Here is a 15,427-nt window from a genome sequence, read left to right on the forward strand (position 1 = left end):
ACACACATGCAAACATAATTGGAAATTTATGCTGTTTATCAAATTGGCGTTCAACCTCAGCAAGGCAAATATATTTGTGTAGTGCCTTTCAAAAACAATTCAAAGTCTAATTTAGGGCCAATTTAATATGACCCATTTTTGTAAGAGTGTTGTGATTATACCACTTGACAGATTTGAGTTATGTTGGAGTATTTACATTATTTTCAATGCCGGATTAACAAAGTAGAGCTGTGAGCCCCTGTTGACCCCCTTTCTCGCCCTAACATTGTATAAGTATCCTGTTATTTCTAAGTACTGTCAGTTACAGTGCACGTTGTAGTCTACACATGACAGTTTTATTACCCAGAGCCCCAAAAACCAACCAGTACTCCCTTCTCTTCTTCTCTCCTACTACCCTAACCCAGGCTTGCTGTGTGTGTTAGTGTTAGTTTGTGGTAATTTGATTAAACATACATTTATTTAGGATTAAAAGATTATTTGTAAGCACAACATCAATTAAATTAAAAAGGTGTTAAAATTAGATGTTGGCACAGGGCCGCTACATAAGACAAAGGCTCATGATTAGGTAAAAATGCTGAAACTGCTTTGAGTCATATCAGTACATATTGTGCCTTAATGTTGCATACTCCGAAACACATTTACTGCAACATTTACAGTATAGGGCCTTTGGTTCCCATGAGGTTTTTGGAGCGTCAGGCAGCTGGCTTGTCTGTGTATGTGCTGTGAACTCTTGTTGTTAGTGGTTTGTAAGTACAAGTAAAAGCAAGGCACATTCAGTGACAGTAAGACAAAAAAAAAAAGCTTTGGAAAGAATGTCAGTGAAAATGTTGCACTCCAGTGTCCCACAGAGTCTCACCTGTTCCTGTTCTGAGCATGGAGAATCATGCTCTCTTTCTTTCTCCCTCTCTCTCTCTTTCTCTCTCTTTTTCAATCTCACGCGCACACACATCACTTCTTCCAACACCTATTGTTTCCTTGCCCTTAGCTGTTTCAATAAAGCACCCAGTGTGTTGGCGTGATGTGAGTGTTTCAAACAGTGGGATGAGTTTCCCTCTTCCAATCTTTCCCAATCTGTCTTTCTCTTCTCTCTCTCTCTCTCTCTCTCTTTCTCTTTCTCTTTCTCTCTCTCTCTCTCTCTCTCTTTCTCTTTCTCTTCTCTCTCTCTCTCTCTCTCTCTCTCTCTCTCTCTCTCTCTCTCTCTCTCTCTCTCTCTCTCTCTCTCTCTCTCTCTCTCTCTCTCTCTCTCTCTCTCTCTTTACACATATATCCACCCCACATGCCCGCTGCATTGAGTCCACAGCTGTCATAGTTTGGAATTCCCTGCCCTTCATAACTTCATTCCTTTACCCCATACATGACTGACCTTCCTCTCGGGGTCAAAGTGCAAACCAGATGCTTATAGGCTGAAAATACCAGTTGCACTTATTTGTGTCCCAGTGTATCCAGGTCACTCTGTGCTAAGAAACACCAATACTGGCTTGCTTTCATTTGAGTCTGCATCATGTAATCAATGCTTGCAGGAACAAAACAAATGATGCTCTTAAACAGATCAAGTGTTTCGGTTTTTCATTGAATAAGTGTTATTATTAGTACAGTTGTATTTGTAGTAGGAGCTGTATGATTTGAATGTGGAGCAAGGCTCAGGGCACTGTAAAACAGCACTGCTGATAGCACACAGTATTTATAGATCTGTGTGTGAGAGAGCTTGACAGAGTATGCGAGCGGAGGTGTTGAGGGACTTTGTTATCTGAGCCTTTCTGTGTCTCTAACCTCTTAACCCAGTTTCAGAGGTCAGGGGTCTCCTGTCTTTTCTCTGCTGTGCTCTAGAGTCCATCTGCGATTTCCGTGGCAGCTGCACGTCTTCTTGGACAATTGTGGACAAGCAAAACCTTATCCTCACACCCCCACATTTCCTTTTCCTTGTACTTCCATCTTTCACACTCTAGTCACCTTTCTGTCTCCATTCATCAGCCCTCGCCTCTTTCACTAATTTGCTCAGGCTCAGTTGTATTAGAAAGCTCTTTGATAAGGCTGCCTTTAAGGATATGTGTTTCAAAGGTGATTTCAAAGCACAACCACAAGCAGAGAAGGGCAGACAGAAGGTATGTGTGTGTCTGTGTTTGTGTGTGTGCGTGCGTGCATGTGGGGTTAATTGTAAGGCTAGAAGGCCATACAGTAATCTGTGCCCTGAGTGCTTCATGAGGGCTTACTCACAGGGATGTGTTTCATCCACAGTCATCTTTTTGTACAAAGGGCATGGAGGGTTTTGACGTGGAACTTAAAGTGTGCTGTCTGAGGAGGGGACCAGTTTCATCAGTATACTTGGAGACCACTGTACCTTCTCCCGTGACGGTGTTTTCTCATGTTGTATTGTCTGTCACATACGATCAGATTTCTCAGCTGTGTGTGTGGTTGATTGCCTGGTCAAATAATCCTATATCTGTGACACATTTTTAAAGGGAGTCAGCCGTCAGAAAGTGTGTGTGTGTGTGTGTGTGTGTGTGTGTGTGTGTGTGTGTGTGTCTTTGTCTTTTATACCCTCTGTGAAACTTAGATTAATCAAATGAAAATGTAGCCGTGCTCAGCCCCCAAATACCAATACTGCCTTAGGCGGTGCAGTTATATTACACATGAGAATAGGTAATTGGCCATCACAGCACAAATACCAGATTATGTGGGACACAGAGATGCAGTACCATCACCTTTCTGTAATATAGAAAAAGGTTGTGTTTGACTTTTCATTTGTTTTCATTTTCATTTTCTTCTAAAAGTTTGAATGGGAAGGCAGAGTAGCCTACTGGCAAATAAGCTTGTCACAAGTTTGTCCCCACTGTGGCCAAACACCAAAACCATCAAGTAAATGTATCCTACTAGCAAATATTGTAGTTAGCATTGTAGTTAATATTTATTTGTTAAAGGGAACATGTGATGATCTTTGTGACTTCTACACTATTATGATGTTGGATGTCCAAGTTAACTTGATTCAAAATTCAAATCTTGAGGTGTAATGTATTAATATGCTACCTGCAAGACAAGAGCACAGGTTTCAGTCTGCCCTCTTCCATACTTCCATTGCAATGTTTTTTTTAACTTTCCCAAAAAAAACGAAATTAGCTTGTTACACATGTCCGTAAACGGCTTATTCAGTAGTCTTTGTTGCTAAGGTTGTTGCACGGGTTATCCATGTCGTCCACTCATATTTTTGGATTGCATTTGGACCTGAACCTGTACAGATATATTTGAGAAGTTGCCATTTTGAGAAAAGAACCAGAAAAAGAAGTCCTACTGCTATTGTTTATGTAGCCTCCAAAGCTGGAAGCTGTCCATTTAGAACTCAAACATTAGATTAGGCAAGACAACAAGATTGATGAGTTGGAAGGAATAAACAAAACTTGTTGTGATTGTCATACTGAAGGAACTTGAAGGCAATAGTCCTCTCTTTTTGGGCTTGATGCACTTTTTATGTGTATTTTTCTTTTGATCATGTAGTTCTAAAGCATAGAGGTATATGATATATTGTTGCTACACAGGCAATGCTCAGTTAGTTAGATTAATTATTAAATTTGTTTTTCAGATGATTCATTGATAAGAATAAGAAAAGGGAATGTATAGTTGCAGTATTTTACTTTCTCCAGTGATTGACCTCCTTAGTAAATGGCTCAACTGACACAGCTTAACTTCTTTGATGTATTTTTCTTACTTTGTGAGTGTGTGTGTCAGTCATTGGTTGTTTTCCACTGTTGTTGGTTAAGTCTTAGACAAGGCATCCATTAACCTGGGTTTTATGAAGCTCTTTGAGGTCAGATGTCACCTGTAGTTTCTGTGTGTACACCTCCATTCTCTGATCTCAGAGTTTATGGCTCCTAAAGAGGAGGTTGGGTCCCAAGAGATTGACTAAGCTCCGTCTGTTGCATGTGAGTGTGTGTTGTTGTTGTGTACTTGTTTGCGCTTTTATGTGTCTGTTTGACATCCTCCTACACATCAGATTGCAGAAGAAAAGGACAACAGCCTGACACGGCCATCATGGTTGTCCTTATCCTACGCACCAGCCTGTGTGTTAGCGAGTCCAACAACTAGCAGAACAACAAGCCCTTGCTGAGACAAGTATCACATTGCTCTTACTTATAAAGCCCCCATATCCCCTCACTGTCATAGAAAGCACCATAGGAGTCACCATGCTGGCAGATATACAGATTCTAGCCTCCGCATTTGGCAGCAGTCATCCATTCCCAGTATTGTAGTAATATAGTAATAAAGCTGGAGAACCAAAGCCTTGTTGAATTCTCAAACAGAATCATTTTTGCTCTTCTGTTATTCACCACCCGACGAGAGAAAGGAAGAAAATGTCTATCTTCAGATTTGTGACACTGGATAAAAAGAAGTTTTGCAGTGAACAATTTTTAAGAATAGAAAGTGAGATGGATCGTGCGAAAAAGCCGAGATGAGGAAATTGGAAAAGAGAGGAATGGGGACAGTGTGGGCAGTATTGGAAATGGGTAGTGGGGCGATGCTTAATAGTGTGTGTGACCAATAAATGATGAGCTCTTCCTCTCAGCTCCAGTGTGATTGGTTACACCTCCCCCAGGCATTACCCACAATACATCTGGTGCTATAGGGGTGCCTTTTAAATAGTCTCTGCTTAATGTGACTCCTAAGGTTAATGCAGATACTAACTGCCATACAAGTTCTAAATGCAATTAACCAGCACAAATTGAGGAGACTGAAAACGAAAAAAGGAAAAGGGGAGTGATGAGACCTAGAAATTTCAATTAAGGCAAACGAAAGCTGTTGGGCGAATCATTTTCCAAACAAGCCGCAGCAAAATGCTACATTTCTGAAGTCACACTTTTCTTTTTCATTATATTTATGGCCTACATTTTCTTTTTTCCATCCTCCAATGAAGTAAAGGAATCCTTTCACCTGATGAAACGGTGGCCCTTATGTAGGCTAGAAATCTGTTTATATAGTGAAGCAGTGCCGGCCTTGGCCTCTCTGGGGCCCTAAGCAAAACTCTGCTAAGGGGCCCTGACCCATGACCCAGCTGCCATGTAAACCATTTCATTTGCCACACAATCACACCTGATACACCAGTGTTCTCGCTACAATGCTCCCTCTTTTAAAACAGTTTGCACCATCTGTCATTCTAAGAATAAGTAGACCTATACACAACAGAATGAAGTATCAACAATATTTATTGAATATAAGAAATATAAAATGTAAACAAATATTCAAATAAGAAATCTGATAACATATAACATATTCAAATAATAAATACTACATTAACAAATGTAATAAATATAATTAAATAAACATTGAAATAAGAAATCAGATAATATAAAAGCATATATTAAAACAGTACAGAAGCAGCCATCATGCTGAACATGAACATAAATAACAAATCAGACAATATATGAACATATATTAAAACACACAGGCAGCCAACAGGCTGAACATTCACCTAAATAAGAAAATTTAAAGTGAGTGAGTGAGTTTGGTCAGTATGCAGTCCCTTCCTGGGCGTCTTCAGCATAAGAAGCTAACAGTCTCTGTGGGAGAGATTGAGAAGACAGTGTGTCACATTGTTAGTCATTTAATTACACACATTTTCATGTCACAGTGCACAGCTACGAGCTACCTTTTGCAGATACATTCTTACAGTAAATATGCTTATGCTATATAATAGTAATTGACTTGGACTGTATTGATCCCATGGGGGAAACTTATTTCACAAAGTCACACTTATTTACTGTGAGAGATGTGCATCCATATTGCCTAACTATTATCTTATTAACATTTTAAAATCAATATTTAACCAATAGTCATTGCTGCAGTCTATTTCTTATAACATCCTTCTTCAGTTCAAAGTTAACCTCGACTGAGAATAGATCAAATCAATTTAAAATTATGTGCAACTTAATTTTTCTGCACTTCATATCAAATAAGCCTATTCTCCGGAGCACAGATGTTACTTGATGCAGCCTGAGTTTTACTTTTATTCAAAGTACACAAATGCACCTTTCTTTCCAAGCTGCAATCCAAGAACAAACACAGTTGCTTGTTTGCATTCATCTAATAAATACAGTGTATCCCCAAGCAGTTTTGGCCATTTTTTGCTCTCCTCACATTTTTACCCACTGTGGGTTCATTTTTCACTGCACATGTGTGTCCTGCACCTCTAGCCAACAGTACAATCATGGCTACAACAAGTAGGAAGAAGCCAAGATGTCTTATTGTGCAGTATAACACTGAAGTTGAATTTCTTGTATAAATTATTTTTTTTAAAACCCAAAAACAACAGAAATCTCTACTTTGTTACAATGCAGTACAAACTATTTACATTTTCCCTCTCTTCACCAATAATTTTTATCTCTTTTTTAAAAATATATTATTACAGCAAATGTGGCAAAATTGTTCAGTTTCCAACATCAATGGGATATAAAGTGGGCATATGTGTATCTGTGGATGAATAAGTGGCAACTCAGCCTACTTGGACAGGGATTGAGACCACAAATACCTGCTTGTTGTTCCCACAATTCACTCTCGTGTTGTTTTCTTTTTCTTTTTTCGTGGCCTGAGGGATAGCTGCGCTTCATTTTGCCTACTGTTATCAGTAAATATGAGCACACTTTGTAACTCAGTTGCGGACTTAGCGGTGGGCGGGGCCTTTTCGGACATGCTGGGCCCTATGCAGCCTGCGTAGTCTGCGTATAGGCAGGACCGGCTCTGTAGTGAAGCAGTGCCTTTGCCTATCCAAGGTCAAAATGCAGTTATCTTCTGTGTTTGTATGTGCGGGTGTGTGTTTTTGTACACGTGCGGCCTTCATCGGTCTGTATGTTTGTGGAAAGAGGAAAGTACAGGGGAAAGAGTGTTGATTTTTCTTCGACTAGTTGAGCCTGTGCACTGCTAAACATACACAGAGTGTAGAAGCAGCTGGATCATGCTTTTGCTGAGCTCAGCAGTGTGTGTGTGGGTGTGTGTGTGTGTCTCATTTGTGTCTCTTCTGCTTGTCTTTTCACGAGGGAGTTTCCACTGCCAAGTTACACTCCTCTCCTTCACTTAATGAGATAGACGGAATGGGCAGATGTCATCTCGCATTCTCGCATTTTTTACACCGTGTGACACAGAGACCCCACCCACCAATTTCCCTGTTCTCCATTCTGGCTCCCCATCTGAATTCTGCTCTCTCCATCAATCCAAAGCTCCACAGTCGATTCAGTCAGGTCCCTGGCCCGGCCCTCAACTGAAGTTGCTCATGCAGGTATATGGTTTTGTCAATACAGCTGTTCATTGAACTTCATCACCGGAGAAAGGCACGAGGGTGATTGAAGCACATAGGATAAGGAGGTGGAGGGAACCAGTGATTGAATGGAGACAGAGGAGGAGGTATTGAGAGAGAAAAAAGATGAGGATAAGCATCTTTGTAGCAAAAACAAACAAATGGGTGAAGCCTTGTCTCTAAGAAGAGAGATATAGCAGGATGAACATAAGGAAAAGGTGGAGAAAGGAGAAGAAAGTGCAGATAAATAGACAAGGGAAGTTGTATTTCTGTGTCTGTGGGTATTGATTGGGAGCAGAGGCCCATGTGTGACTGGAGCATTTTATCTCACAGTGACACTTAAAGCTTTTCCTGTTCCCCCTCTCACTGGCCTTACCATCACCTCTCAGTTTCATTTACAATTACTTTCCCCTTCTCTGCCTTTTGTGCATGTGCGCGTGTGTGTTCACATAGTGTCTCTAAGCTGTGGACCAGGCGAGACTCCAAATGGAAAGAGATTTTATCACTATGTCTGGCTTGCCATTTCCTTGCACATCTCATCTACTTTGGCAGACAGGGCTTCCTGCTCTATAACATTACTGCTGTTCGGGCCCAACGTACACAGGCACATGCATATACACACACAGAAACACAGTTGCAGTCACACAGTGTAGCGCTGTCAGTCAGGACAGATGTCGCACCCATAATTGAGTCTGAGAGAGACAGTACTGTAGTGCTCCCATCGGAAAACATGCTTTCTGCTGAACATCACTGAAGAGGGCTTTAACAACCCAGCGGATCACTGTGTTAGACAATACAACTGCTGGATGTAACGTGGAGCACAGTGAATAAAACTAGCTGTTGAACAAGGCAAAGCAGACGTCTTGAAACTCTGTAGTCCTGCAGGGAAACCGTACTCTACTGTATACCCATACAGTGTAGAGTTTTGGGACCACTGCGCCCCAGACACAACCAACCAACCAATGAGCAAAGTGAACATTCTCACATGGTTTTTTAGTGATGCATTTTGTTTCACTTCAATTTTTCTGTGTGAAAAGAAACAACTAATGGGAAAACACAATGAGTTTAGCAATTCATCACCTGATTCAGACAAGAATAAACAAATGATAGGTTTGAAAATGCCCCGTGTGTGAATGAGTTTAGATTCTCTGCTGATTATTTGTGGTGTTTAGATTAGGGATGGCTCGATCCAATACCCAACAAGGGTCAAGTCTCCGATACTGAGGGAAAACGAAGAGGACCTGTGACTTCTAAATGAGGAGGTGTTTTTGTCCTGCGTTTTCTCCAAATATTAATGTAGAAAACTACAGTTGGTCAACTAAGAAGCTGTGGCTTTTAAAAATGATATAAATGCTCTTGTACCCTACAGACACACTTTCAAGCATACACTGCGTTGGAAATGTTGGATTTTACTCTTATGAAAACATAAATGATGTCAGAGATGCATTTAGCTCAACACCCACGCTGCTGAGCTAGGCTAATGAGAAGGGATTTAATAAGTTAACAAATACACATGTGTGTGGTTGTGTGTGTTGGGTGTATATGTTTAATAATGTTTATATAATGGGCTAAAGATGCGCCACTCTTTCTCTAGTCGATTTGATTAGCTTAGCTAAGCGCTAACCCTCAGGGGCCTACTGCCTCCTCTTTGTGAGATTAACAGAACACAGCCACAGTTTGAATATGAATTCAACATGAATATGGATGTGAATGGATGTGCTAACGAGTATCTGTGTTCATGCTGTTAAAATGTGTCTTTGTAAAGAGTGGAACTTGTGGTATAATAGCCTCAAGGAGTCATGTGTGGTGAGTGTGGTCTAGGACAGGCTGCTACTTCATTGTTTGATGTTGACAGCGGCTTTGAAGCCTTATCTGAACATGGGGCAGGAGATTTTTCTTGGTTCAAGTTATACATCTGATAACCCCTTTTGACACTAACACAAGCATGAAAATGTATTTTCACACATTCCCAAGCACGGGCATTTGCACTCATTTCACTCAGGGCAGGTGATTCAAGCACTTACAGACACAAAAAAGATGCTCAGAGATACACTTTCTCCAGTGATCTAACCTGTGTGTGGAGAGGTGGAGAACTGGCCTTTTAGTAACTGTACCTATAGCATCTTTCTTGTAATGTCAACTAGTGGTTGGCAAGGTAGCTTTGCACTAATAGTGCAACACAATTTTGCAGTAAGCTATAGCAGCATATTTTGGAGGGTGCTGTTGTATTATAAGTATTACATTTTCACAGCTTCTAAGAGTTGCCACAGGGTTATGGGGAACATATTTAGACCACATCTGATCACACCTAGCTGTGATAAAGGGTGTGTCAGAAGTTCAACCCTTAACTCTCAACCCACAGAGGTACAAAATCCAGAGTGGACATGTCACCTCCTGCGGTAGGCCATGCCACACTGATTTGCGTTTCCATTTCCAGATTAAACACACCAAATTGTGCCGAGTTGCTTTCTTAGCATGGGTATATAGTATATAGTATTGGTACTACATAAGTTTAAAGATTAGCATTGCACCCACGTCATTGCATGCCTTATTATTTCCAATGGGAAACAGATTTAGTCAAAACGTCTAATGTAATGGATTTGACTGTGGGCTGTAGAGCCAGCCGCAGGCCATTTTTGAGTGCTGGTGTGGAAGTGAAGAAACCAGGGAGGTTACTAATTTTGTGTGAAGCATCACCAAACAAGGCAAACAAGCTGATGACCCTCAAGCTCCGTCTCAGGGACACGCCACAATCTGCAGCACAGAATCTAATAACGCACACAGACTTAGACATATCTAAAAGCTTTTGCAAGGACTTTTGACCTTATGTAAAGACACACTGCACATACACGTGCACACACAGACAGACAGAGGAATGACTGGTCCCACCCTCTCAGTTGACCGAGCAAGGAATAGACAGCAGACATATGCTGTCACCTGTGCCCCCGTGCCAGTGCGGCCACCTCGGGATGTGTGTGGGTGTGTGGGTGTGTGTGTGTGTGGGCGGAGGGGGCGGGGGGGGCGGGGGTTGGCATATGCCTAATTCCCCTCAGTGCTGGCAGCTCAGACAGACAGTTGCTCCCTCATCTGCTGCCCTGCTGGATGGGTGCCTGGTGACTGAGCACTGGCTACCTCCCTTAGCTTCACTCTGTTGTTTTTTTTCCTCCCTCAATGACACAATAAATACAAACTATAATACTCCATGCCATTTCTGTTACACCTTTAGCCCCCTCCACACTCTGCACCACTCAACCTCTGATTAAGTGATACTCTAGATCTTATCATTGTGTATTCATGCATAATACAAAAAAGCTTCTTTAGATATGACTGTTTTCCTGGACTTATGTGCCAATGGACTCACAGGCTTATGGTACTGGCCAAAAGGCAAGGCATTGTACACTGATTGAAACACAGTGATATGTTTTGTAAGGTTTAACCACACACACACACACACACACACTTGCACACAGACATGGTCAGATGGCTGAGGCTATAACTGGTTCTATCCTCAGGGAAGTCTTTAATTGGTCACAGTGCTTTACCATCTGGGGCTGGAGCGACGGTTGGAGGGAAGGATGAAGGGAGATGGTTGGAGCTCCTGTAAGGGGTATATAGAGAAAAAAAGAGGTGGAGAGACAGTAAGTACAGCACAGGGATGAAGCTTATTAGTTTTAATACTTGCACCTCCAGTTATACTAGAATCATAATATACTTGATAAATGCTGTTTATAAGTGTGTGTGTGTGTGTGTGTGTGTGTGTGTGTGTGTGTGTGTGTGTGTGTGTGTGTGAAAGCATGAAAGCACCAGGTGTATTTGTGTGCCTGTATGCCTCTAGGTAGACAGGTTATTGCATGGCGGCATGTGTGTGTGTGTGTGTGTGTGTGTGTGTATTTATGTATGTGGGTGAAGAAGTGGTAATGACTCTGGGGTGTGTTTTTGCTGATGTGGGCAGACGGAGCAAAACCTTGCACATGGGTGAACAACCTCCAGGACCGCAGAGATGGAGAAGACAAACAGACACACGCAGGGCTGGCTGTGTGTATTTCTGTCCTCTTGAGCACCGAGTGTTTGCTGTGATTAATTTTATTTGAGTACGTGAGCAGATCGAGTCAGAAAATGGTGAACAAAGTGTATGACAGATGAAACGATGGAGAAAGTGGGTCTAAAGCTGGTGGAGATGAGGAGAAAAAAAACGCAGGGAACGAAAGAGAAGGAGGGTATACTGAATGTGGGGTGGTGGTTGTGGTAGGAATATTTCATGTGTTTAGGCATGTTGAGTAAATCTTTGATGCTCTAAAGGATTTCAGTCAACGATAGCTTTGCACACAGCTCTTCTCAAACGCTCTTAGGAAGATTTGTCTTTCATACTCCCACCTCTCTTCAGACTACCCCTCCTCTCACGCCTTGGCTTTTAATCTCCCGCTTACTCTCCATCTTCCCTACACACTCACTCAGGCTCATTTCCTGGCCGGGCCTCAGTGAGAGGTAGTGCCATACTGTGTGTATGTGTGTGTGCGTGTGTTTGCCCATGTGTGTTTGCGTGCGTCTTAGTTAGTGTGGAATCCTCCGTCTCTGCTTTTGTGTAAACAGCGTCTCATATTTGAAAGCTTCTCCTCACCACAGATCCCCTCTCTTATCGCAACATTCAGCCTTTTAAATCCACGTCACCATTCTCCTGCTACAATAACAAAGCCCACTCCTTCACTGACTGCCCATCTTTCTTTTCTTTCCTCTCCCACTTTCTCCTTTTGTTACACCTCTCCCTCTCTGCTTGTGCTGTCGAGTTAGAAAACCTGGACATATGCACATTAATTCAATCAAATAAACTTGCAAGGTCACTAAAGCACCTTTCGCTTTACATGTATGTCTATGTGTTCTTTTTTACTATTATATTTTCTATCACAATATATTGATCATGGAAAACAGGTAAGCAAAATGGATACTAAAGAAGAGTGATACTGAATGTATACTCTAAGTTGTAGGGTTTGTTTTGGCCACATGGGGGCAGTACAGGGGGCTATAAACAGGAACAGGTGGCAAATGTGAGTACAATATTCAGCCTCATTTTTGCTCAGTTTTGGTCTCCACCAACTGTTGAGGAAATGTTGTCAGTTTTTTCGTTTCTAAATACTCCACTAGCCTACTTTGTGTGTTGTTTGGTGCTGGGCAGTAGGTGTACACTGGGTTTTTAGAGAAAGCTGAAAACAACTGCCTGCTACATCTGGAAATGGGGTTGATAACATGCATGAGCTGAAAAGAGGAATCTTAGAGTTTCTCTCTGGGTTCATCACCATATAACACAGCTTTAAGAATGAGCCTAAAATGCCAAACTTTAGGATATTGGCTCATACACATGCTAAATGTTAGCCTGTTAACATTCTTAGTATCTTACTGTCCTCTTTGTAAATGATGATTCATGAATTCACAGTCTCTTCTGCATTTTTTTCTCTTCTTGTTCCCTGAAAGATCATATTGTTTACTTATTTCAAACATTACTTTGCCTTTCACTGTGATTGACCAATTGAAATATGGGAGCAAAGAAGGAAATCTGGCAACATGGAGACAAAGTCCACATGGTCGGGTGGATGTCAATTTTCATTGTCATTGCAAGTATTCATGTGCAATTAGGTCAATAAAAGCATGTTTGCAATGACGTATTTCATTTCTTTATTCAATGCAATATTGAACCATGTTTCTTCATATCAGGTAGTCCTACTCTGGAGTGCGTAAATCAACATATTTTGTTGTTTTATTTTTACTTGTTGAACCAGGTGGTCATTGCATGGACTTAAAAAAATAAAACCGACTCGGAGATCAGGTCATTCTTTTTTTGTCCGTCCTGATTTCCTCTGCCACCCTCAGTGGAAGTTCAGCTTTTATCATTTTGAAAATCCCCAGTAAATTAGTAGGAAAATAATTCACTTTTAAAATAAAGACTTTTCTTTTTAAATAAAATTTGAATAAAAGGTACTTATGCATTAAACACTTGCAAAAATTCTGTTAAGTGAAAATGCAGTGTTAGATTCTGTAGCCATCTAAGCCATTCATGCATTTTTCATCTCAGAACATGCTAGAAAAAGCATTCTGTGCCAGTAAGTTTTCATATAATTAACCTACTGTATGCTCTTTAAAAAAAAAAAAGTTAAAAACAAGCACAGCCCTTTAGTGCTATGTGTGATTCAGTGACCCAGTACAGCTGAGTCACAGCACTGGAGAAGATGTTTGGGCAAGCAGAGGGGAGTACCTCCGTCATTTATACTACTCTGTGTGTGTGTGTGTCAGAGAGCAGCTGTCCCCCCAGGCTTGACTATCAGTGTGTGTTTGGGTGTTTGGGTGAGAGACAGAGAGACAGAGAGAGAGAGACAGAGAGAGAGAGCGGTTGTCTAATTTTGATGTGTCTCTCCCTCTACCTTTTTGGTATAATAAGCTGTAATAGCCATAGGGGTCTTGCTGTGTTTCCCTCTTGCACAAACTAACACACACGTGCCACAGATGTTGCCCTTTTTACTTTAGTTTTATGACCTCCTAGGATAAAACAACAAAATTTGCAATATGAAGTACATGTAGAGTATTATAAACTGGTTAGAGACGGCTCAGATCTGAAAAAAAGCGTGTCAGGCTGTGTTCTAAGATTCTAAGGACAAGTTGGAGGAAGGAAAAAAGGGTGATAATTGGGTGGTGACAAGCAGCTTGTCTAACAAATCAGAAATGGGTTGCATTAGATGAAAAAAACTTTCAGTGAAGAAAGAAATGGGACAGAGCCTGAATAAGAATGACGGTTTAAGGAGACAGAAAGGAATGCTTCAGAGACCCTTTTATTAAATGAAGAAGCCTTTTTCCTTTCAGTCATTGTGACCTCTCTGTTATAGCACAGGACACACTTGCACTTACACACCCCCACTGAGAGTGATGTTCCATTAGCGGGGGACCTCACAGCCCCTCACTGAAAATCTCATAACAGCATTTGTAAGATATCCTATCCTCTCGTCCCTTTCATCTACCACCCCCCCCCCTCCCCCCCTCCTCCTCATTTCTATTTCATCTCTCTTCACATTTTTAGAAGATTGGATGTGGTGTGTTATGATAGGACTGTGTGGAAATCTCTTTGATCAGAAGGGATAGTATAAGACATTCAGCTCATAGAGCCTCATTTACTAAGCAAGTTACAGAGTCATTTGTTTTCATTTGTACCAGTTTGTTTTATAAAATCTCGAAATCAGGCCGTTTACATTATGAGGGCTAGACAATTGGGGTTTCCTGATAATAAAACATTGTTACAGCGTTTTTAATGTATATTTGGTTTGCACAACTCTAGCTTAGTTTTGGTCTAAATATATTTGCTCACCCATTAAAGCAAATGTACTGTTTGCATAGTGATGGTTTCTCCAATGGTCCCTTTAGGCACTGAGCTATTAGTTATTAGACATCTCTGGCATGACTTTAACATTTACAGATCTGCTTTGTTCTTTTGGTCTTTTTTCTTTATTTGACAGTTGACGATGAACACAGTCAGGAAATGTGACTGGGGGTTTAGATGTTGATAGGCGATAGCAGAAATCCAAACTTCAGCCTTCTAATAAACACAGGGTTGAGTCTGTGTGACGCCATTCTTCTGCACAGGGAAGATAATTGTTTCACAAAAAAATACTGAATTTTAAGACAACTTACTGATTAAACAAATTCTGTGACTGTTGATGAGCTAAAAATGTATGTAATCAAGGCCTAGTCTCACATTTTGCAGATGCTATAATTATGTGGTAGTTTAAAAAGGTCTTGGATCCACGGATGAATACGTTGTGTTAATGTAACATTTAGTCATTATGCCAAAATGTATTCAGCGATGTGAAAATCATTCCTGCCTCTGACCAAGGCCTGTGTCAGTGTCAAATAATTGACAGCGTTGCTAGTTGTTAGCCAGTCACAAATAATTGCAATCAGGTCCACACAGTCCACATGCAGACTAATGAATGTGCTGAATAAAGCTAAAGATAATGATGTTGGAAAAAAAAAACCCAGATTTCACCATCTGCAGCATGAGTCGGTTCGGTGTTAATGTCTTAGTCACTTTTGAGTTTTTACAATTTCAACAACGAGGCATTTTAAATTGCTTGAATTCACTCTTCTGACTGGCCTCTTCTTCATAGCAGTGGT

At 41.0% G+C, this 15,427-nt stretch overlaps 1 protein-coding gene across 1 annotated transcript in view; it reads left to right on the forward strand.

Moving 5' to 3' along the window:
• The window catches only part of igsf3 (immunoglobulin superfamily, member 3), a 70,285-nt gene that overhangs the window by 19,532 nt on the left and 35,326 nt on the right, over window positions 1-15,427 (forward strand). The window lies entirely within an intron of this gene.

The sequence above is a fragment of the Scomber japonicus genome, chromosome 11, assembly GCF_027409825.1.
Source record: "Scomber japonicus isolate fScoJap1 chromosome 11, fScoJap1.pri, whole genome shotgun sequence".
NCBI classification, from domain to species: domain Eukaryota; kingdom Metazoa; phylum Chordata; class Actinopteri; order Scombriformes; family Scombridae; genus Scomber; species Scomber japonicus.